The 26,560-nt window shown below is 39.5% G+C and overlaps 1 long non-coding RNA gene across 1 annotated transcript in view; it reads right to left on the reverse strand.

Annotated features, from left to right (window-relative positions):
• Positions 1-19,169, reverse strand: part of LOC145994350 (uncharacterized) — a 134,849-nt gene extending 115,680 nt beyond the window's left edge. The window contains exon 1 of the long non-coding RNA XR_014442338.1: positions 19,075-19,169. This is a non-coding gene — a long non-coding RNA (uncharacterized LOC145994350). The remainder of the gene's footprint in view (positions 1-19,074) is intronic.
• Positions 19,170-26,560: the final 7,391 nt, after the last annotated feature.

The raw sequence follows: 26,560 nt of genomic DNA on the forward strand, positions 1-26,560 counted from the left end.
TTGTCTCAAATCACAGAGTTTAATCACAACATCAGAATGCAGAATTCAGAGTGTGGATCACTTGTTGACTACAAATGTTGTAAGAAAAGTGGCTCTGGACCCACATGATGATAAGAGATGCATTTTATCATGTGGCATACATACTCTACCATGGGGTCATTGTGATTTGCAAAGTGGCAAACAATGCCCAAATACAAAGCATGATTTGAAATAAATAAACATGCCTATGAACTTATTTGGGTTCAAAAAACAGGCTGTTATGAACCTGCCAACACCAGTACCCTCTTCTGATATACAATCTATGATATCTAAACTAAGTGGTTTGTTAATTATTCATCTGAACAGCATACTTACAGATGTTGATGATAAAACAGGTAAAACGTTGTACATGTTTAACAATAATTTAAATCATTACCAATTACCTGTAGGTGGTCAATTACAATTTATTACAACCCCCGAGGGTAATGTCAAAGTTTCAGTAGGCAAAAATATTTACAGGATAAAGCACTCAAACATGATTTCTGGCACTGTATATACTGTTTCTGCTGGTGATTGTTTATATATTGAGGTCCCAGGATCCTATGACAAGCTTATACCTTTATTATATAGAATTAAGAATCAGATATTCAATAATAAATAACCACTAAAACAAAAATGCCTAATGATATATTTGGCCATACAAGGCATGAAGATCACAGTGATGAGATGCTGATGTTTGATGTCAGAGTAAAAAAAATTAAGAAGTGATTTACAAGCTTTACAAACCACACTCAATGCCAGTCTTCAACTAGAAATTACAAATTTACAATCACAATGCATTTACCCTCTTCTTAAAATTGATTCTGAACTCAAATTGCTGCTTCAAAAATATACTGACTTGGCCACATTAGATAATTTTCAAAGTTTAGAGGAAGCTGTAGCAGCTCTTCAAGCCAAATTTAAGACTCAGGCTACCAACTCTGAGCAATTGAAACAACAATTGGAAGAGCAGATAAATAATGTCCAGACACAGCTCCAAACAATTGTCAAAAGCATAAAATCACAAGAAGATTTTGATCTAGTAATTTCCACTCTAAAGGAACAGATTCAATCACTACAGATACCTAATCTGGACCCCTTGAAAAATGCCATATCTGAGGTTAAAGAAAAAATTGAGACACTTGAAAATTTTATGAACAACCTGCCATCTTCTGATGCTTTGAGTGCTATAACTCGTAGTGTTGCCAACATCAAACTGCAACTTGAAACATATGTAGATTTTGGAAAAATTCAGAGTACCATAAGCCATCTTGAGGGTACAATAGCAGCAGTACAAAGTGATCTGACAAATGTACAAGAATCTCTAGAATCCCGCTTGCCTGGTATTGTAGATACCCTTGTCAGTGTAGAGCAACAGATCACAAAACTTGAAAACCTCAACACTGAATCTGAGCTATCTCATTTTCATCACTTGATCGATGATATCCAAACAAAGCTTGAAATTTTACAACAATCAACACCTACTCAGGCAGACATAACCCTGCTCCAACATGCTATGCAAAGTGTGGCTGATGCTTGTGAATTAAATAATGTAAAATTGGCACTTGAATCTTTGCAGAATACTGTATCAAATCTGCCTACATCACAGGAACTTAAAAATATTAAGAGAGCTGTGAATCGCATATTGAAATCAGAAGATATCAAGAATATCCAGACAGAGATCAAACAACTTACTCAGACAGTGGCCACTCTACCAACTAATCAACATATTAATGAACTGCATGCCCTGTTTGAGGATATCAGAAGACAAGTCCATGATCTTACAGCTCAAAATTCAAAATTGGCAGTTGTTGAAAATTTACAGCAAATTGTAGCCAACATCAAGCAACAGCTAGGAAGCATGGAATCCAACCAAGCAAATGCTCTGTCTGTTTTCGCCACCCAGCTTCAAGAGATTGTGCAACAATACAAGAAACTTGTTGTGGACATAAAGATCAAGCCAGGCCATGATGATGTTGTTAGAACTATCAATGAGCACCTCGAATCTGTAACAAGTAGATTGCTTACAGCAGAAAAAGAAATAACTGGCCTAATCGAGAATCCTAAGCATACAATAATCCTTGAATTGTACAGTATCCCCAACAAAGAATATGATTTACCGTTTACACCAGGTGGCAAATTATATATGCTGTCTCCTGAACAATTTTATTACCAGCTTTTTGTTGGGGGCACACTTAGACCAATCAAGATCAAATATTGGCTACAACCACAGGCACACCACTACCCTACCTTATCAATAACTAATGTTGGCAACAAACCAAAGGTCACCAATATAGAGTTAGAGGATTTTACAGATCCCAATACATTAGAGACATCTTATGCTGAAGATGATGGCTCTCTGGAATTTAATATACAAATAGGAGACAAACTGTATTTAGAAAATCCTGTAGTATCAGCTGCTGAACACCCTATAGTTGCAATATTCTTGTTTACATACTATGTCTAGACAAATTATTGTTGATGAATTACACAGACAAGCCAGACATAATTATAAGAGACTGCCAGTGGTTACAAAAGGCATAGATGATTTATGGCAGTGTGACTTGGTTGAGATGGCAAGTGGACAGCTGAAAAACTTAGACAAGATCAACAAGGGCTACAAGTATCTACTCACTGTCATAGATACATTTTCAAAATTTGTCTGGGCTGTGCCACTCAAATCCAAGACTGGAAAATGTGTTACAGAAGCCTTCAGGACAATCATCAATCAGAGTGGAAGATCACCGCGCTATCTGCAAACAGATAATGGCAAAGAATTCTATAATTCGGTGTTCCAACAATTTATTAGAAGCCAGTCAATACAACATTACTCGAGTTACAGTGATCTCAAGGCCTCTATTGTAGAGAGATTCAACAAAACCCTAAAAAATCATATGCATAAACAATATTCTTCCAGAACTTTTAGATAGATATAACAACTCGGTCCATTCCACAATCAACATGAAACCCTCTGAGGTAACTTCATCTGATGAGCAAAAATTGATCAGCACTGATTATTATCCTAGATACCAGCCAACAACAAGAAAAGCCAAATACAAGGTAGGTGATCAAGTAAGAATCAGCAAATATAAGCACTTATTCAAAAGAGTCTTTACCAGAAACTGGAGCACTGAATTATTTACAGTGGTTCAAGTTAAACCTGGGACCCGTTACACATATATAATAAAAGACCACCGAGGAGAAATTCTCAAAGGCAGGTTTTATGAAGAAGAACTCAGCAAAACTAAGCAGCCTGACACATATCTCATAGAAAAATCATCCGCAGAAAAGGCAACAAGATACTTGTCAAATGGCTAGGACTTCCAGAACACAGCTGCATCGAGGCAGACAAAGTGATACTATGAACACCTGGGATGTTATAAAGAGACTACCAGATCCTGAACAGCAGATTAAGAGAAATGGCAAGCTGTTGCCTGATAATATTAGATGTCTTATTGTTGGGCCATCGGCTTGTGGTAAAACTACACTAATGATTGATAATTTTTTATTGGCACCCAACTGGTTAGACTGGAAAAACAGGCACTAGTATGTTTTCTCTAAGAGCTTGGAACAATTAAAATATTAGCAGCTGATGAAGCTATATGATGGACTGGATATTGCCACTTTTGAATCAGATGTTATGCCACTCCATGAATGTCTCGATAATTCTGTTGTTGTATTTGATGACAAGTTTTGCAGTAGGTGCGGGAACCAGGACAGCTATGGGTTTGTCACAATTGATATGACAAGAAAACCTAATAGTGGCAAATACAGAAATAAAATCAACAATTTTCTAGACATTGAAACATATATAAATAACCATGAAAAGGCCAATTATTGATGATCTTAAATTAAGAGATTATCTTGTAAAAAGATTTAAGGGATGGAAATCAGAGAAACGAGGAATTTATGAACAACACAAACAAACAGAACAGCCTATTATTGATGCTATTAGTGAATTAGGTAAAAATATCAAAACTGTTACAGAGCAAAATCAAAATTTGATCACAGAGCTTGTACCTCTAGCTGCTAGGAACATATTAGATTATCCAATCACCCCACTTTCTAGTATTCATACACCTAGTCCTGTTCCTCCTCGAATAATTGAAGCTACTCAGGATCCTATTGAATTGGGTCTTCTTGCTCAAAAATATTTAAGCACACCTAAAGACAACAAAGATGAGGTCTTTGGCCTATATGCTGACACAGAGCGTGATGGTAGCATCATACATAGAATTGGCAATTTCAGAGTAACATTTATGGGAGATGATCTAATTGTATATTCAGAATCTCATCTTGGAGAAAGAGGTGGTTTTGATAAGTATCCTGGCACACCTGGATTGTGGGAACTGATGACTCGGAAAAGGCCTGGCAGCAATACAGATCAAGACTTTGAGCACTACAAGGAAATATTAATAAAATCAGATGCTCTATACCTGAACAATGATCCCACACAAAAAAGAGTCAAGTCTAGCAGTGGAGCAAAATACAACAACTTAATCAAGCCCATATGGTCACAGATCAAGACTGGTAGTGGAATCAAACAATACAACACCCTGCCTAAAGAATTTGTCTGGGTTGATGATGTCAGGAAACTTGTAGATAGGTTGCTGGTCATCGCTGGGGAGGAAAATGCTGGCAACCACAATTTTTAAAATGAAAAGGTTGGAATTATGGACATGATAAGCACCAAATTGTCTAATTTTATAGTGAATGACACTAAGGGAATTGGATATCTTATAAAAATTATTAATACTCTACCACCTAAATTTTGGAATATCTCTGAGGGTCGGGGGCTTTTTAATGACATCATAAACAAGCTGCCATTTGAACTACACATTCCAGGCTATCAGTATTGTGGTCCAGGCACAAAATTGGACCATAGATTAAACAGAGGTGATCCTGGTGTTAATCCTCTAGATGCTGCTTGTAGAGACCATGACATAGCATACAACACACATTCTGATCTTGACAAGAGACATGTTGCAGACAAGAAATTAGAAGAGGCTGCATTTGGTAGATTTGTAAGCAAAGATGCTTCTTTAAGTGAATGAATAGCAGCATTGGGGACCACCATAGCTATGAACACAGAACAAAAACTGGGGTGGGGGGTTGTAATAAATTAAATAAACCCAGAATATATATATGTAATAAACCTACAATGAAGGCCAAGGGTGTTATGTATCAGATACCTTATGCAGGTCTTAAATCTCTTAAAACTATTGATAGTCTTTTAACCAAAAAGCAGCGCAAGAAAAAAAATTCTTGTATTGCCAAGGGCCATGGTATGAAATTGCTACTTAGCACCCCCCAATTAAAAAAAATTACATCAATCTAGAAAAAAATCACATGTGGGTGGCTTCATATTTACTATCCCGGCCATCTTAGCAGCTTTGGGAGCTGTTGGAAGCTTGGCTGGGGGATCAGCTGCTATAGCAAAAACAGTAATAGATGCCAAAAAGAATAAGGCAGAATTAGATGAAATGAAGCGCCATAATCTAGCTATGGAAAAACAAGGCAAAGGTGTTAAGAGAGCCATGAATAAGTTTTAAAAAAAAAAGAGCCGCTTACAAACCAAGATATTGAAGCTTTAATCAAGCCACTGGGCATCAAAAATTTTAGAGGTGTGTACATGTCTGATTCTTTACCAGAACAACCACTCAAAAAAGAGTGTGGCATAGTCAATTTGGATAAGTACAAAAATCAGGGCATTCACTGGATTTGTTATCTTAAATATTTAAAAGATGAGGCATTTGTGTTTGATTCATTTGGAGGTATTCCACCTGAGAATTTAGTAAAATATCTAAAATCAACTAATCTTTATTACAATAATGCCCGTGTTCAAAATTTCAAAGATGTTAATTGTGAACATCTGTGTTTATCTGTTCATAGATATCTGTCTCAAATAAATAAACCATCAATTGAAGATTTTCAAAAGGCCCTGTGGTATCTGAAACATCATGGGAGTATCCCATCTCACCAGCCAAAATTCAATATTGAAACTTAGATTACATGATGATATAGTGTATCCCAAAACAATAGCTCTCAGAGCATTTTATGGCATGTACTTGATCCCTAATATTACACACCACAACAACACAATTGCAGTTGGTGATCAAAAAATTGTTATCACTCCAGGGCAGTATAATCTGTCTACTTTAAATGCTCAGTTACCCAGAGGTATAGTGTTAACTCAAAATTCTGTCACTCACAGAGTAGAAATTGTGTCTGCTACAGAAACAGTGGATCTGGGTACTATAGGAGAGCTGTTAGGCTTTGAGAACAACACAAAACTTGAACCAGCCATCAAACACACTGCTATTAATATACCTAAGTTCTTAGCCATAGAAATTCTAAATATTCACTGTAATGTGGCCGAGGGTATGATCACCAAATCAAATGGCATAGGCACTCACAAACAAACTGGCATCATTGCAACATTCAAACCTAACTCTGAATTCATGGAGCCGATCATCTACACTCCATCACAAACATTATATTTTCCTGTGTGCCATAATAGAATAGATTACATTGAGTTGATGGTCACTAATGAAAAAGAAGAATTAGTTGATTTTGCTGGAGCCACAACAACTGCTATCATAGAAATTAATATTTAAATAAAAATACATACAAAAAAATGGAAAATATTGAGAGTTATGAGCTACAATCATTCCCCCCAAACAGAAGGACCTTTGCAAATTTAAATCAACCCAACACAGAGATTTAGGTTGATCTTGATGTAGGGGATGGCTTGATACACCCCCACAGAGCAGATCTATACATCAAATTTGATGTTGTAAAGCTCGATGGTACAGATTATCCGGCAAATTCAAATATAAGATTGGTAGACAATTTTGTGCCGCATCTGTTCTCTGAAATTGAGATCAGAAAACGTGGTGTTGTTATAAACAGAGTGGATTATCCTGGTATTACCTCTACAGCTTTGGCCACACTAAAATTATCCCAAACCGAGGCTTCTTACTACAAAATAGGTGGATTTGAGGCCGGTGATAAAATTATATCTAAAAGCCACACAGTATTATTTCCCATGCTCTTGTTGCCAGGATTCTTCTCAGATTACAAAGATATTATGTGGAAGGGTGGTTTAAGAATTACATTTAGAAGAGCTGCTAATGATAATAATGCTTTGATGAGATACAGTTCATTAAACTCTACAGGGGAAGCTCTGCCTAATACCCTACCTGATGAGGGCAAGTGCCTTATTCAGACTATGGAGCTAAGAATTCCAGTAGTTGAATATGAAGCCAGTTATGCTCTTAAATACAAAGCAGATATCCTAAAAAATCCACAGGTGCCTTTACAATTTTATACATATCAATGTGTGCAGAAGCCTGCCACTGGTAGCTATTATGAGTTTGATGCTACAAATTCATTCTCCAGTATGCAATATGACATGCCAGATTTTGTGGTGGTTCTGTTTCAAACTGGAAGACACAATAATCAGGAAAAAAATTAAAGTAAGTTTGATAGCTGCAACATCAAGAACATATATCTTAAAAATGGCAGAAATGATGTGTTTCCTAGAGAAAATTATAATTTAAACATGTCCAAGGATGATTTTCTTAAATTCTATGAAGCATTTACAGCATACAATAGGGTCACTACTGGCAATACTGACATGTATTACACACCAGAAGAATTCAAAGCACAGAGACCCATGTTTGTTATCAACGCCTCAAAAAGAAAACAAGTTGTGGTTAATGACAGGACAAACATTAACATTATCTGTGAATTCCACGATACACTCCCTGATGACACTATATGTAGTGTTATTCTTATAGGTGAAAAATCATATGTTTATGATGTAAGAAATGAGAGAGTCACAGAGCAATTCTAGAAGGCTTCTGCATTTTACATTGTTTTTGTACTAGATATGCAAGTTGAGCCTGGTGCCCAATTGAACTTAAACCGGAAGTGGACCGGAAGTGGACCGGAAGTAAATATGTGTAGGTGTGGGTGGGTGTAGGTGGCTCTTTGCCCTAGTTTTAAGTGTGGGCAAAACAATATCAAGAGGGGCATATTTTTGACAAGCTTATGGACAACAATCTGGCAGATGTAGCTTTTGTAAGTGTAGGCAAATCAATCTGAGGGGGGTCATACTTTCACGGGAAATTCCCGAGGGTATTTTTACAAAAATCTTGGGTTAGACAGAGTACCACACTTGAGCAATAAGCTCATATGCACATCTTGAGCTAGTTTTAAGTGTAGCCAAATCTGCCTGAGAGGGGCTCCTACTTTCTCGGGTTTATAATAGTACCAATAACACTACTTTTACGATTTTCGAGCAGGTTTAACGCAGCAGCAATGTTATGAAAGGCTCCGAAATGCATTTCAGGAGGAAGCCCCATTCCGTGCGACTGTGTTTAATTGGTTTTTAGAATTTCGAAGTGGACGTCAGAAACTCAGTGATGAATTACGTGATGGTCGTTCTGTGACAGCAACTTCTCAAGAAAACGTCGACAGACTGTGTCGCATGATAGAGGAGGATAACCAGGTGACATATGCGGTTATTAGTGCAACACTGGGTATTGGTATGAGTCAGGTTCAAACGATCCTGCATGACCGCCTTGGTGTCAGGAAGCTCTGTGCCAGATGGATCCCACACCATCTTACTCAGGAGTGAAAGCAGGCACGGGTCACATGGTGCATGAAAATGCTGGACAAATTTAACCATGGACAATCAAATGCAGTGTATGACATCGCAACAGGTGAGGAACCTTGGGTCTACTGTTATGAACTCGAGAGCAAACGACAGTCGACGCAGTGGATCTTCCCGGATGAAGACCCACCAACAAAAGTCAGGAAGGGACGAAGTGTTGGCAAACAAATGGTTGCCACTTTCTTCAGTCGGACGGGCCATATTGCAACAGTGCCGCTACAGGGACGTCGGACCGTTAATGCTGAATGGTACACTACGGTTTGTTTACCGGAGATCGTACGCCCAGCCATACAGCAGTACGAACAATTGAATTCTTAGAAGCCTCCAACATCGAAGAAATTATTCATCCTCCTTACAGTCCCGACCTCGCCCCTTGTGATTTCTTCCTGTTCCCTAAAATCAAGGATACATTACGAGGTTCTTCATTTCCTACTCCCGAGGAGGCAGTCACCGCCTTCGTTCAGTGCATTCAAGAGGTGCCTGCAGATATGTGGTCCCAGTGCTTTCGCACTTGGTTTGAGCGGATGAACAAGTGTATCAACTGTCATGGAGAATACTTTGAAAAATTATAGCATTCATACTTTTGGTCTCCAGTGTTTTACTTGCGCGTGTCTAAAAACTTTTAGTGTGACCTATCGTACCTCACATCCCTGCTAAACATCTAGTCGAACAATGTTGACATCATGTCAAGAACTCAACTAAATACATCCAGGAACTGAAGAAACTCAAGGTTTCCAAAAACGACATCCTTGTCAGCTTGGACGTTGTTCCCTTGTTTACAAGAGTTCCAGTGAAAGACTCATTGGGACTTCCGGCTGTCATGGTAGACTTCTTCGATATATTTCACTTACAATGGGAAATATTACGAGTAAACCGACGGAGTGGCCATAGTTAATTTATACATGCAGCATTTTAAACACGAAACCCAGAAGGACGCCCCGTATCCACCATCCTGTTTCTACAAATATGTGGATGACACATTCCTCGCTTGGCCAAATCGACGACCAGCATTACAAAGTTTACTGGAATTCTATTTCAACCGTCACTCAAACATTAAGTTTACTGTGGACATAAACGAAGATGGCTGCCTCCCTCTTGTGTACATCCTAGTCCTGCGCATACTAGATGGAGCACTCGGACATAGTGTATATACATTCAGAAATCAACCATCTTAGATCTACACTACAACAGAATGGCTATATCATCAGTGACCCAACTGGACAATCAACGAGCCAGTGACATCTCAGCAGAGACCAAGCCTGGACAACACTGTGAACATTACAAGGGCTAATTCGTCACCACCAGGACCATCCGAACATGAGGATGTGGTCCCCTCACCGCATAGCGCCTTGCTTACAGCAAAATAGGAGAATGTCAAACTAAAATAGCTTTACTTTTTATTGGGCACATCTCTTGGTGATTTAGTAGGATTCTCGCAAGGTACAGAGTAATGACCATCCACAGACCACCACTCAAGACCAAGGCTCTTCTCCGCTCAATCAATGATAACCTGGAGCTCCGGATTCCAGGAGTATACCATCCGTATACCATGCGAAAGTGGGACATCATACACAGGACAAACAGGACGCACCATTCAACAGGGATGCAATGAACATCAGCGCAACATCAGATTATTCCAACCAGAAAAGTCAGGACTTGCAGAACACAGCATTACAGAGGGACACAGGGTATTATTTATTAGATACAAAGCTCCAGCCAATAATAACACCTAAAACCTAGAGGGAGCCAATAAAAAGACGGAGTCCAAATTTCGCCCCTACACTGTCGACATTGACTTCCTCGGTACCCGGGGAACCAAAGTAGAGACCGCACGGTGATAACGAAGCCATGCCAAATCCTCGTCCACGCTCGCAATGTCTACGTAGTATAGAGGCAAACCACGATCGCGAGCCTCGTCTCGGGAGAACATACCCAGCCAGTCAATGGATACAGAGCATATTACAGGACGATCTATCACAGTCCAGCTACTATCTCGCGTCTGCATGGACACGTCCCATCCTGCAATTGGTACGCAAAGGTCCATGGAAATCTATATGATCGACTCCGAGTTTCGGAACCGACTCCTACATTTCAAATTACCTACGGTGAACAACCGAAAGGCACCGCAAATTGGCACTTCCCTGAAAGCCTCCCCGAACTGACATGAATATGCACCATACTCAAAGTAAACTGCAGAAGCTGCCTCACACCCCCACGCGCTTCTGAAATTTACCAATTAAAGGAGTGCAACCACTTGACTCCTCGTCAACATAAGATTCGAGTGGAAATCGATCACGAAGGCCTCCAGATTGCAATGCCCCACGTTGCGGCACCACAAAATGCAATGCTCCACGTTGCGGCACCACAAAAGGCAAGGTAACGTGCCACCACTCGTAACTCCAGGGTATGGAGTTGCGAATTGGCAACCCACCGCTCCTTGCTCATGGCTGGTCAGTTGGGAGCACCAGTTCTCACCCAGGGATCGGGATTAAGACGATCCACCCTTCCTCCAGGAAGGAAACCACCGAATTGCGACACGTGACAGTAAATAAAATCCAAATACTTTATAATTAAAATGTCCAAAATCTTTAATCACGAATCGCGCGCGTACATACTGATTCGCACAAGTTAAAAATTATATTTTGTTGGGTCATGCACGTTCGTAGGCAGTGATAAGCAACTTATTTAACACGAGAGTCCGCGCACCGCTTTCACAGTTAATAGCAAGACCTCAACTGCCTACCTCAAGCGCGAGGCGCAGCATATCAGATTGTTCTAGCTTACAATACAAACTCATAACATAAAATAACACAAGAAAAACTGATAATTTATATGACACATCAATGTTAATTAGCGATAGTAAGCTAAAGTTAGGGTTGGCAACAATTAAAAATGCCAACGTGGAAGTTTTTACATCTCCAAGAACACGAAGCGTGGTTCCCCCACTCCTAACATAAACAGCCAATAGGAATACGATATTTTATTGAAAACGAGGGAGAAATACTTTGCTATAATATTACAATATTAAACTATATAGAAATAACTAAACTGATTTTATCAAATAAATCATATTTGCCCTTGCACATAAAAAATGATTAAATAAAGATTTAGTTTTTAACGAAGACAAATTACTTCAATCTTGTACATTGTTGAAAAAAATTCGATATTAAGAAGAAATGTATTTAACTTGTGCTTGAAAAGCAATGAAAACGTTGCATATATTATTTGGGATAATTATTAGCTTATAAATTCTGAATAAATGTTGCAAAAATACGCGAATAATATAAGATAAAACGTAAATATATATATGAATTATGAAAACAATTAAGTATAAATAATTTAATCCAAGTTCTTAACTTGAAAGTATACGAATAAAAAAAATGCCAATATACAACTGAAATCTGCCTAACATGGCGGTCGTTACAAGATGGTCAAACCATGCCATGTCGGGAAAGATCTACCTGCTACCTCGACTCCGGCCACCAGCTTCGAGAGTTCGAATCCCTACCAAGGACTCAGTGTCTCAACAACTGATGATATGCGGAGAGTAACCACGACGAAGCAAACATGCAGGTCGATGCAGCTATCTCGGCCACCCCCTCCCCATCCCGCAACTCCCGTGTTCCGGGCACCTCCAACCTTCGTCTGTAAACAAGTCGAAGCACACAGATTCATGACTTGCGCCGTCACTATCGCCCGCCTACAGGAATCACCTCGAATTTGCTACACTACGATAAACATCCGCATTCAATGCCGCGGAGAAACAGACCACGAAAAACGCATTCCTTATTTGCAAGAAAAGCAAGTAGAAATTGCACTTGTCCCCCAGAGACGAGATCGGCCGCTGAAGGTGGTGGTACGTCAGTTGAGAGCTTCGTAGACGAAATCTCGCAAGCTCTCCGTGACCAGGACTTTGAAGTGGAGATGCACAAATATGACTCTAAAGGCAACAAATAATCGACAGCGTACAACGTTGAAAACCTCCGGTATTACCGCGTGCGAATAGTGTCGTGTGATTGCGGCTTGGACACACTTCCACCACCTGTCATGCATCCCAACGTTGTGTGAAGTGTGCTCAAAATCATCTGACTGCCGAGTGCCCTAAAATAGACCGCCGCTGTCCAAGTGCGTAGGATGTCGTGAAGATTGACTCTCCAACTTCCGTGAATGCAGAGTGTTTAAATCCATGGAACAGTTTCAACAGAGAAATCGACAAACGTCTTCCTCCCAGCCCAGCTAAGTCTTCTCTTTGTTCCTCGACCAGATGACCTCATGGAATCTTACCAAAATATGGACCCACGTCAAGAGGGGAGTACAAAAAATCATCGAAGCTGCCTCCGGCATGCATATGGTCACGGCAGTAATGCATACACTACTGGACATGCAAGGGATAGCTGCTTTTAACGGACATCAATACCTAAATCAGATCAACTTTCTCATTTTCAACGTCGACGGGTTACCCAAACAGACGCAAGAGTTGAACAAACCACTCCGTACGAAGAACATCACAGCGGCACTGGTCAGCGAATCTCACTTGAAGCTCTATCTGACCTCGAGACTTCCGCATTACCGAATATTCTGTCTTGATCGCCAAGGCCATCAAAAAGGTGGACTTGTTATTCTCTTGCGACAAGGCATTCCTACAGGGCAGATAGCCACCCTCATCATGACGTCTCTCAAAGTCCTGGCCATTCAGGTGAAAACGAAAACTACAGACCTCATCCTCGTTGCAGCATACCTCTCTCCGTGGGCTCCATTCGACGAAGATGAACTTCTACGACTTGAGACCCTTGGTTCGTGCATAGTGATGGGGGACGAAATAAATGCAAAACACCCATCCTGGAACTGCAGAGCCTCCTACCCTGCTGGGAACAACCCCGTTCTCCTTCAACAGACGGATTTCTTAATTAGTGCGCCTCTAGACCCTACGTCGAGGTAAGAGGGAGAGGTCAACCAGATGTACTAGATGTTGTCCTAAGAAAAGGGGTGGGCATCAGCACAGCTCCTTACGTGGAAACGGACCTTCTCTCAGACCATATTCCTGTATTCACCTCTATAGCCCAGGGAATTTACTGCCAACGATATCGGCCTTTTCAGGAACAAACAACAGACTGCGACAACTTCAAACTTGAAATGCACCGACAACTCGACCTCATGATCCCGCTGCACTCTCTAAGGGAGATCGATATGGTCGTCTGTCAATTTACAAATATCGTGTTAGAAGCGTGGAAAATATACACCCGCCAGAAGCCGTATCTAGTTGCATGACAGAATCCCTTGATTTTCACATCCTACTGAAACTAACAAGATTGGCACCCCGCCGTTGCCAACGTACCAGGTACTTCCAACATTATGCAGAATGGAAGCTCATTGAACGACACCTCCACAGCCTCCTTGTCCACTCCCGAATTGAGAGGTGGGGCACCACCCTGATGGGGCTAACAACAAAGTATCCCTCCTTCTGGAAGCTGATCCTTTCGTTTCACAATAAGAACAAAGCACCAATGTCAGCCATCAACTCACAGCATGGCCAAGTCATCGATCCCCATGCTCAGGCTGATCTAAGGGAGGACCATTTCGGACGCAACTTCACCCCCTATAGTGATCTGCAGGACGCCCCACAGAACGTCTAGTGAACCAGGGGCTCCGCATACTACAACACCTAGCACTAGGACTGGACATCCCCCACATCACGCCAGGGGAAGTACAAGCTACGACCAACCTATTGAAATCTTGCTTGGTTTTTTTTTAAATAGATCTCGTCCCAGCAGCAACGCTCAAACATCTGACACTGGAAGACTGCGTGTTGCTTGCCAAAATTTTCACGCACAAGCTCCAACTTGGACACTTTTCCAGGGATTGGAAGCCACGATTATTGCAACCCCCAAAACCGAACAAAACCCCACACGAAATTAACAACTACAGACCAATCAGCCTCATGTCTCATGTGGCAAAGATGTTTGAACGAGTTCTTCGCACAAGACTCTCTACTTTCTGCGACTTTCACCACCTGCTCCCAGATCACCAGTTTGTCTCTCGCCAACATCATGGAACAATTGTTGTGGCGGTTCATCTCGACCACAAACACAAAGAGCTTTGGCTGTTTATAGACTTATAAAAGGCATTTGACAGTGCCTGGTTAGATGGTCTTCTTTACCAACTTCACCGGATACAATTCCAAGTCAGCTACTGCAAGATTCTAGCAAGCTTAATTTTTGGCAGAAGCTTCATGACTTTCATCAAGGGCTACAAATCATCCTCACACCCAATCTAGGCCGGCGTCCCTCAAGGAGCTGTTCTCTCACTACACTCTACTTTGGAGACGTACCAACTCCTGGGACAGATAAGCTGGCAACATATGCCAATGACACAGCCGTCTTCGTCTGGGACAGACACCTCTCAAAGTGTGAGAACCGAATGAAAAAAATCATCACTTTCTTCGAGAAATGGTCCTATAACTGGAAGACACGAAACAACCCAGAGAAGAGTTTTGTCACCTTATTCGGCCTAGGTCCTGCTCCTGACCAAGCACATATCACTCTCTATCAACATAGAGTACAACACAGAGACCACGTCAAGTAACTAGGTGTTGTACTCGATTAGGAATAGCATGCGACAACTTGCTTCAGAATAAAAGAACGAAATGTCATGTCACTCGTAGGCTTACCTCCTTTCCAGAGGCTTCCTTCTTCGAAGATCGACAATAGTAGCAAGAAATTTAAGCAATATTCAGAAATCCACAGAAAAAGAGAAGAACTAAAATCACTGGGCTGGACACCAACTTCGATGCAGTGGACATCGAAAGCTACCTATCTTACTACCTGAACTTCCAGAAACAACAACAACTCTGGTACGTACAACAGAACACGAGCTACCTACGACGACACCATCAGCTCCAACCTTGGCGAACCGTGTGAACCCGACACGCAAACCAACATGCATTACTGCATTCCATTATGCTGGTTTCGCTCTAGCGTATTAAATACAGGCCCTCTTTCCAAGGAAGATCACTTTTACGTACAGCAAAGAATGCTGTAGGATCCATACACACGACGGTAGAGGATTCACCAAAATCAGGAAAAACCTGACACATTAACAAATTGATCACGCCTATGGTTCCTCGGCTGCCGAGAAACTTAAGGTTATCATCCGCCAGTTGCCCAAGGATTTGGCAACCGACATCATCCACGACCTCCTGACTGTCCAGTATAGCCTACAGGTCTACTCCGTCGGACGACTCGTCGCCGGAACTCGATTCCGGCACCACAACACGACATGGATTCCTCCTCTCCAACCTCTAACCTCTACCAAGCGACCATTACCATTGGTTCTGGTTACACTGTCGAAGCATAAAGATAATTCCGCATCTACCAACTCCTCACGCTTGAACGTTACAAGATCAGATTGGAGAAATATCGATCGCAGCAGACACTGCAGTGCCATGCGTGCCAACGCATCGGGCACAACCAGACATTGTTTTGCCCGACCCCGATGTGTGAAATGCTCCAGAGAACACAGTTTTGACGATTGGCCTAACAAGGATCAATCTATACAACCGACATGAGCAAACTATCGCAAAAGTCATTTCGCCAGCTACAGGGGTTATCTCCTGTTTCTGGCGGTGAAGAAGGACAAAGGTGCCACATCGGACAAACATAGACGAGCCAAACCCAGTACAATTCGACGCTCGATGCAGCCTACGTCATCCAACCCAAATACAACTCCAGTACTCCGCCGACATGAACCCATAGGACGGACAAATAGGAAGCCAGTCTAACAAGATCTGCCTCGACAGGATCGCCGTCAGATCCCTACCGACACCATGATGCCGCCTGCACCCAATCTATCCAACGTGCATCACCACTAATCCTAGCCCCATGACCTCCCAGCGCCCGTCACGCTGCTTCAGGGACTGCACAACATAAGGCTGGCGTCTTGCTCCGACGAACGGCAAATGCCCATTGCCTAGCTTGTCGACAAATTTTGATAGTGTTTTATATCTGATTTGTTTTTGTACTGTCTGGGAACAACCATACTCTCTTCCTGGCTTGCAACAGTTGCTGCCGGTTCCCACTTATATCTTGACTGAGTTCCCGGGTACATTACCTTTTAATGGTATGCCTTTTTATCGTATTTGATACTGTTATGTAAATGACAAGTTTATTTCACATGCAAGCTGAAAATTGTATTAACACTTGAATAAATATCACCCATGAGTTCCAATATATGAATATTTCTATGAAAGTAAATTTAAGATCAAATTGCAACTGGCAACATCGAAAAATTATGTCAGGAAATGACGTAAGTCATTTTTGACGAGTGCAATTTAATCTTATATTTACTTTCATAGAAATATGTCAACCATTTCAATGAGGATAGATAGTTTTTATTGTTCTCGGCGTCTTTAATTCATCTGATGTGTGGTGTTTGTTAACATTCAATAGAGATGCAAAAAAACTTATTTGATCACAAATTTTATCTTGTAATTTGTTTTTAAATGACACTTTGCAGCTCATTCAAGGTGCTTGCTACATTGGACTGTTGTTTTTCGAGTAGTTCCTTCAAGTTCCTACACGTTCTTACTGTACTTCCTGCAATTTAAGTAAGTCGCCTTGTAGTTTACGGAAGCTCAGTTATATGTCTTACATTTGTAACTTTTTTGGCATTCCTCTTCGCGAGTATGAAGTCAAAAAATTAGTGCACTTCCCTCTGTGGAACATGAAAGTCTCGGAAAGTTGTAGCGGAGGAATGTATTTAACGCACATTGGTTCCAGGGAAGTGTGATAAAGAAAAGTTCTGTGATCAGGAAGGAAAATTTGCTTAATGGAAAGAATCGAAGAAACTGTATTTTAAGAAAAAACGATTTATTTAGGGTATTTGCTTAAGTGAACACGGAAAAATTTACAAAGACTACAAATTATATGTCGGCGATTAAAAGTTAAGACATCTTTTGAAAGAAATAAAATAATAATAATATTAATGCGTAGCGTAAAAACACGGTAATGAAAAGGGCTTTTGAGTATTTACAATTATCGCAACACATTTGGTGTTGCACAATATGCATTAGCGGAGGATATAAAAAAAAAATCACGACTAATAGTCGAATAAGGAGTAAGGATATATTGAAGAGAAGTTTAATAAGAGAAGAATACTGACGAGTATACAAGACCCATAGTTGTGCTAGTGGTCGCCGACTGTGCAGTAATAACCGAAAACTTTCAAGTGTCAGTGTGAATGATTAAAAGATTAAATTGATGAAGAATATCAAATATATAAAGTTCACCAGAGATTAAAGACTAATGCTAAATCGAGTATGGTTCTACTATTTTTATCCTGAGTAACATAAATAACAGAAAGGTCAACTTCGTTCTCTTCAGGATGCCTGTAATTGTCATTTTTAATTTCCGGCAAGAACGGTGAAGTGGTTGTATGGAGAAGTTACTACTTCTAAATAACGAAATATGTGAGAAATGGGAATCTATTGGTATTATGTGGTAACAGTGTTGAAATAATTCCCAGAATTTAAAAAGGAACGATTCATTTATATCGTGTACCGAAAATGTATTACGTTGTTTTTCCACCACGTCCGGAATGGACTTTGGAGATGATGTTTTAATTGCATTTATTTTGTTCGTAGAATTTATAGAGTAATTTAAGACCCTCTCAATCTGCATAATTTTACTTAGAAAGAATTTCGTATAATGCACTTACCTGAAAATATGGTAAAAAATGTTTGTATTGCCGGCCTCCGTTGCGGAGTGGTTAGCTCATCGCACTACTGCGCCAGGTGTTCCAGTTTCGAATCAGGGCGTGGGCATGGATGTTTGTGAATGTCCATTCATCAATTTCATCACATCACCACTCATCACCATCTTTGCAAATTAGCCAAAAGTAATACAAAAAGCTAAATAAAATAATTCAATCAAACAAGCAAATCAATCAAAACTTTCACATGCAAAAATAACTTAGTCGTCTCATGTCATATGTAATGCTAAGTTAATAATATACATATAATAACGTTGTTGCATAAATAGAGATTTTATGGAAACCTAAGCTTTGTCCCCTTTTAATGTCGTACAGTTTGATGTTCAACATTAGTGTTACTTAGACGTTTGAGTTTCATTGTATTCTGTTCAATTGTGTTCGAATATCATGTTCATATTATCAATTAAATTTCAATTCCAAATTTAACAACATCGTGCCAATATTATCCTTTGAAAGAGAATTTTCAGAATATTGTGAAATCAACCAACACACTCTGTTTCTATTCAATTCGAAAAGGAAAGATTGAATACAATCATAGAAGTTCCTCCTGTGTGTTACCGGAATGGTAGTCCTTACACTGATTTAGTATTCTGCCAAACCTGAGCGCTTACCTTATCCGTCATAGTCCCACATCCCGCACACACGTTGACCAAGAACAGAAAGGCGACGAGGGCTAGAATCAATGGTGCTGCAGTCATTGTGTTCTTTTCCTTCTCGACTCAAAGGAAAGCGGATCCTTTTGAAGTGCAGCAGCTTTATAAGGCATTGCATGTCCCATGGAGAGCAATCGAGATAAGGTCCTTAGGTAATAGTCAATAACTTAGATCTTTGGTATTTATTGAGTAGTAAATTTTACAGGCCAGACTTTCCAGAAACGCATAGGTCTCAGAATTTTTACAAGGTGGTAAGAAAGCTTTCCTAACCATCTTGATAACATTCTTTTCTTTGGATCCTAGGGACATATAATGAGCCTCCAAGATGTCTTATTGGTATCCTCGTCGTCATGTAATCAAGGAGTAAACGGTTCGATACCCCGTTTCCTCATAAAGTTGTTAGGATCTCATTTTACACTCTATGTCCATAATTAGCCTTCTCTTGCATCAAGTGCATTTAAGAAATTTTGCAATAAGCGAACCTAGACACTTTTAATCTTAAAATTATCCGACTTTGGATAATATTAAATGCAACTTCATGTCTGCGCATTTGAGTTGACCTGGAGGCATCTAAATTGTCAACATTCTTACAGTTGGGTTGCCGGCTGCTGCTCTACTGAATACTGCCAGATATGGCGAGCATGCGCAATCACATTCACTATTGATGTGCAAACTCGGAGAGTTTCTGTATCTGGTAAAATAAATATCATAATATCTTCCTCAGTTCTTAAACACTGAGCATATATTTCTCGATTCCTGCTAGGGAAACATGTTGGATTATTTATTCTGAAACACCGCTCTAAAAAAGTCAAATAGTTTATCTTTACCCTAGCAATGCCAAGGTATTTTTTGTTAAACGGATTACCAGGAGGGTGGGGCTCAGAGGCCCATGAATTAAAGTTCAAATGAACTGGATTGATGTGTGTTTTCTATCATTTGTACACATAAGTTAAATAATTAGACACTACTTTCATGTTTTGTTATGGATTACACAATGTAACAAAAAATATTTCTTTTCTGTTCCTGGGTAATAATTGTGTTACAAAGGTATAGAAAGTGGTTATTATTCCTCATAAACTTTGTTTTCGTAACCAGGACAATGATATTTTGAGATTTACCCTTTTCCAGTACATGTTTTTTCTCATTACGAATAAAGAAGATAATTAACGTGTCATATTTGGCCGCTGTAGCGATATACTGGTCTTCCCTATAACTGAAATGGACAGGTCTTGGCATTCTGCCAGCAACAATAGTGAAAATCGTGCAGTTTGAAGCGGTTCATTGTCGTTGTAGCTGCCTAATTAGATACACGTTTACAATGGCATCGAGAGGCTGCAAGTATATGGCAGACGAATTTTGTTGTCTGTGGCCATTTTATCAAGAAAAAAGGAAATAAGTACTCTGTGAAAGAATCTGCTAAACTGTGTGAAGCATACAGAGCATATTTCGCCATGTCTGTAGGGGAACAAGACAAAACCTGGGCACCTCATTTCACCTGCGAAAACTGCAAAAAAACTGAAAGGTGAGAAGAAAAATTAAAATGTAAAATTTTAATAATTTCAATTATATATTAAATATTAAGGCTTTTCTTAAAAAGGCCTAGAATTTTTTGTTTATTGCAAATGTATTTTGAAACATTACTTTTACTAACACCTTACATGTTTAACATTTAATAAACAGCTATATACTTTATTTTTACTCACATTAATCTTGAATTGTACATCCTGTTTTGTAAGTTGCTTGTGCACCTAACCAATAGTAGTGCACCTAAGTCAAAAGGTTTGTGTACAGTTGTGCACCTGATTGAAAAAGTTAATAAAAGTACATAATTTTGTGCATATTAAATATATATCTACATATCTCATATGTGAAATATGTTGTGGAAATACACATTAGTTTATTTGTGTCTTTTGTCTTTTGCAGGATAGTACAGGCGAGAAAAGAGAATTTGGCGGGAACCCACTGACCACTGAAGTAATTGCTACTTTTACATGGTGGATCCTTCCAAATGTCGGGCTGGATAGAATGTGCAAGCTATCATATGTCCGGATATACCTTCGTCCATCGCCCCTGTGCCACATTGCCCTGAGTTTCCCGTGCCCACTCCTCTGGAGAAAAATCTGCCCTCTTCAGACGAGAGTAGTAAGTCAGAGAGCGAGGAAGACATTGATCTTGATACTTACAATTTTCGAGCCGAGGAGAGAAACCCATACTACCCCAATCAAATTGATCTTAACTACTCAATAAGAGATCTTGGTCTCACCAAGTCCAATGCAGAACTCGTGATGTCCAATCTTATGCAGTGGAATTTATTAGATGAAAGTGTGCAAATAACAGATCAGAGGAAGCGTCATCAAAGTTTTTTCCAGCTTTTTCATAAGTCAAGATGGACTCTGCTTCTGCCACATTGTCACCTGTCTGTTTGAAGCAATTGGAATTGACTTCAGTCCAAGTGAGTAAGCGCCTCTTTATTGACAGTTCGTCCAGAAGTCTTAAAGCTGTGTTTCTTCATAATGTAAATACATACCCGTCTCTTCCACTGGCTCACTCAGTCCACCTCAAAAAGGATTACAACAACATAAAGCGATTGCTAGATACCTTGAAATATGATGAGTAAGGATGGGAAGTCATCGGAGACTTCAAAATCATAGGATTTCTAATGGGTCTTCAAGGAGGTTTTACCAAGTTTCCTTGTTATCTTTGCCTATGCGACAGTAGACACACCAAAGCGCACTACAACACCAGGACTAAAACGATGGTATTTTTTTAATTTTCTATTGTGAACATTTAACGATATAATAGTTTTTTCCGTACACATGGCGCTACTTTACTATTTTGAACTGTCATCATGTGAATAACAACACAAATTCAATCATTTTAAGTTTTTTAAAAATATATTCTCTTATCAGAAATACTGACAGCGTAAAATATTTCTGTTCACCAATTCAAATTTGTGTCCCAATTTTCAAAATACTGGCACACTGTACATTGTTTCACAAAAACGAAATATTGTGTACGCCCGAGTCCAAGCATAAAATATCCCTGGAAACGAAGAAACCAAGCCACCAGTAAATAAATAGAGTATAAAGATAAATTACTGCAGTACACTCTTCAGGAAGGTCGTTAACGATTGGATGGTGATAAACAGCTGGCTGTGGCATTTATGATTGTGCGTGTGCAGAGGGTCTGCTCGAATGCGCTGCCACAAATTTTTACGATAGAGCCCTTAATAGCTCTTAAGAATAGCAATCTAAATTATACCCTCTGCATCCAAAGATTAACCCTAAAACACTAACCGTATATATTACCAATGGTGGTTACTAACCGTGAGTAAAACTGATTCATTTTCTAACATTAATATTTTATGCAATAAATTTACTAAAATTTTATATTTTGGTACACAGACGAAAATGTTTTTTTGGAATAACAAAAAAAAAAATCTGGCAACCAAATGTATGTTTCAATAGGCAACAAAAAAATATTTGTTCACCACAACCAAATTCCTTGAGTAATAGTGTACGTTTGTTTGCAGTTACTAAGGGTTACCAAATTTTTTGTTGTGGTTACCAAAAAGCTTAACCAAGCGTGTTTCCTTATTCAAACAAATCAGTTTTCTCTGTGTATGTGTATTCAAAACTTAGTTATATAAAGCATAACATAATTAACTAATATTTATTAATGAAAATAATAATTATTGTAAAAACATATATTAAACTTGTTATGGAAATGATTATAAAACATTGAAAAACAGAACAGTTTTACATTCAGGTACTTGCTGGGCAATTTTTTGTATGATAACTTTAAAAAAGGCTTGTTTCACTGCACACAATATCGTGTCATTCTACAGAATGATGGGGATCAAAACCAGTCACTTTCACAATTAATCAATGGGTGATGTAACTTATTGATCCTTCATCCTCGATGATGAGAGCATTCGTCATTAACATGACAAGTTAAACGCTTGGCAGTGCGAAAGCCACAACTAAAACTAAACCCCTAGCAACTACAACTAACAACTAGAAAAGTCAATAGTCACTCATTGGGTTTTACGAACGTACGAACCTTTGAACCTGAATCATGGATGGATTAGGATAATTACCTGTCTATCTGAAGAGTGAAGATAAATTCTAAGAATAAAACAAACTAAGTCCCCTGTAGGCTTCGTTGCAGGTTGACCAGCGCCTCGCCTCACTTTCCTTCAAATCCTTTCTCTAAGCTCTTCTCTCTCCTCCATCCAAATCAAAAGTCAGTCCCTTCTCAGTCTGTCTCACCTCTATATTCCCCAGGCCATGGAGACCTTCCTCCATGCCGAATCGTGATTTTAACTGCCACTATGCAAACCTTTGACTCCATAGGCTGATGGAACTTTCTATATCCTGAATACCTCAGGAGGTTTGCATTGCACAACACTGTGCATTATTTACATACCACAGAGGTTGAGACAACTGAGATAAACAAGTGAATGCCCTGGTCAACATGAAGCATCAGAGAGGCTTTAAATAAAATATAATCTTATGGATTGATACGATATGTAGGTATATTATTTTTGAGTAGTAGCACAGTCCCCCACAGTAATTTGAAGCATTGTTCTTGCTCCGGATGAGTGTTTCTTGTATGTCCAGGTTTAATGTATACATATTTTTTCTCTTTGTTATATTGATTCATTCATGCTGGTTTAGTTTTCGAAATAAAGTCATCTATCAACTACTATAGCTTCTTTGTCAGGAACTATAAGTGACCTTGATCTCGAATTTCTTCTCCCTTTTCTGGCTTACAACTATTTACCCGTTTCCTCTTCCTTCCCTATCATGCTTTTCTAGCCATCTCTCTGCTATTTTAAAAAGCAGACATTGACGTGTGACCAATCTTATCTTTCTCACCTTAATGTTGAATATTTTCATTTGACTAATCGATCTACGTATATACATTTTCTCAATTTTTCTGTAGTATGCAACGTCCCACATCGTAATCGCCACACTTCAATTAGGAGGATGGCAAAGTCTATCTATAAGTGCTAACTTCCTTAATTCAATCGGTGGACACAGACTCTCTCTCTATCTCTCTCTTCTCTCTCTCTCTCTCTCTCTCTCTCTCTCTCTCTATATATATATATATATATATATATATGTTTATTATAAACTTATCATAAGAAAGTCTGTTAGCACACTAGTCTTTAGCCTTTATCACTTAAGTGCATTTACATTTACCCTACACGTGCATTCACCACTTCTGGACTCAAAGGGGGGGCAGGGATCATTCAATTTATTCCTTGAAGTGAGGCACCAGGGGAGTATAGGGACCTAATTTTATTTAGGGCGCTGTTTGCGGCCGATGTCACGGGCTCCCCTGTTAAAGAAAGTAGTATGTGCGCGGTACCCCCAAACCACAGCTGGGAACTGGCCGTAGCCAGCCGGCACCTTCGACAAGAGGACGCTGGGTAAAGGATTAAAGGATGCCGTGACACCCCCGGCGCTAGCTAGGAATCGGCAAGCCAACCGGTGTCTCCTGTACAAGGATGGCAGGTTAGGAAGGAGGTCCTGGTGCTCCCAGACAAGCCTGGCAGGTAGACCCTGGCACCTATCAGCCGAAGCGATTAGACCGGGTAGTTAGGTTGCTGCTAGGCTCTTCTTCTTCTTTCCTTCTGGGATGACTGCTAGGCTTCTGGCTGGATGGCCGGTTTTTCCCAGGATGTTTGCCAGTTGGCATCCGGTAGCCAACTGAGCAACGGTCTCGCTGCGCTGGGTTTTATACACGCGGTGGCGCATGTGCGGTGAAAATTCTAACTAAAAGTACGTGTTGCCAACTCATTTCTTTACATATTGCAAACTCCGTACTGGGAATTATCGTGATTTGACATTGAGAAAACACTAGTGGAAAAATCACGTGCTACCATAACTAAAACTGTGTGCATCCAGACAATACAATTAATAATGAGTTACGCAGGACTCTGCAATACTAAACAGTTTAAATGACAATAATTGATAAAGTTTACAGAATACAGCTACCACGCAGGGTCTAGTAATAAGTGAAGCTAATAAACTTAGAGGTGGATCCGTTAACGTTTACAGAATACATTTAAACTAAAAGCGTACGCCTAGCAGGGACATTCCGCTTAACTCTTTCATCCGATATTAAAAAGAATATTGCGACTTTTACGCACACAGCTGAAAAATGGAAAATATATGTGGAAAAGTTTATTCGTTTGTAAATGCTCTTGCCGATGTCGCCTCTTGCTCGATAGCACACTTTTCATCAGTCTCAGCAGTGTGTGAACATCTCAAGTAAACAACACTATACATTACAAATGCACAAAAAACTCAAACACACTGCATGCTTTAATGCTAAACGTGAGTACATTTCAGTCAATTGATTTTCTATACATACGGTGAGTAAAAATTGCCTCCTAGCTTCTATTAAGATAGCAGTGGTGCACAGACAGAATATCAGGCAAACCACTCCCTTTGGCGTCTTATTGCTTACTAATGTGTGCGAGGTATATACTCAGGGTTCGTGCTCTGGGGTTAAATAACACAAACCATTTATCTTCCAGATTATATCCAAATATTTTTACTTATGTTTACCTAACAATTTAGCACACACAATAAATTTTGCTTGTTAAGTTTGTGTAGGAAATATTAAGATATTTCCTACACAAAATGTATTCTTGATTGAAGCTAGAAAGTTGAGCTAATTTAACATATAATTGAAATGTAACTGTCTGGAAGTGATCTCCGTATTTATCTGAAATCATAGTCTGTATGGGAGAGGTTGGTGTGGCATTTATTTTAAGTTTTAAATTTATTTTCCGGACATCCCTCTTAACTGATGCCATTCTCAAGCAAACAAACCCTGTAAAATTTCAATTCCCTCCAGCAATGGAAAGGCACTTGAATTTTTTTTATGCTATACATATGCTATCTTTCCATGATAATAACCCATTAAATGAAAGGAAGACGCATCTAATGTAGGAAATGATTCCCTAAAATCTAAGATTTTATGTTGTCAGATCACTACTTGGAGTGTAAAATTCCAAAAGTCTCCACCATTCACCATCCCCAGTGCTTCTCACAATTTTACATTCACAGACTCTTAGTTTCTGACCTATGAGTCCTTAATTAATGGTGGAAAGTAGATAAACTTTTCCAGTTTTGATCCTCATTAGATGAGCTACAAAAACGTTCGGTTTGACTTTTTGCTAATGTCAGTGACTTCACCGTAATTTAAAAACATATATTTAAAAGGGTGACTTTTTTTGGTATATTATACATTTTTGCCTTCTATTTTTGAATAAATTAAGCAGCAGAAAATTGTTTTGCATAAAAGTTGTAGATTCATTTATAAGCTAGCAATCAATATAAGTTTTTATGTGCCATAAAATATGTCTTCAAATATATGATAGTACGAAAACGTGTGCGTCGTGCCTCTATCGTTACGATTAGCCAAT

The sequence above is a fragment of the Lepisma saccharinum genome, chromosome 10 (genome assembly GCF_977018435.1).
Source record: "Lepisma saccharinum chromosome 10, izLepSacc3.1, whole genome shotgun sequence".
NCBI classification, from domain to species: Eukaryota; Metazoa; Arthropoda; class Insecta; order Zygentoma; family Lepismatidae; genus Lepisma; species Lepisma saccharinum.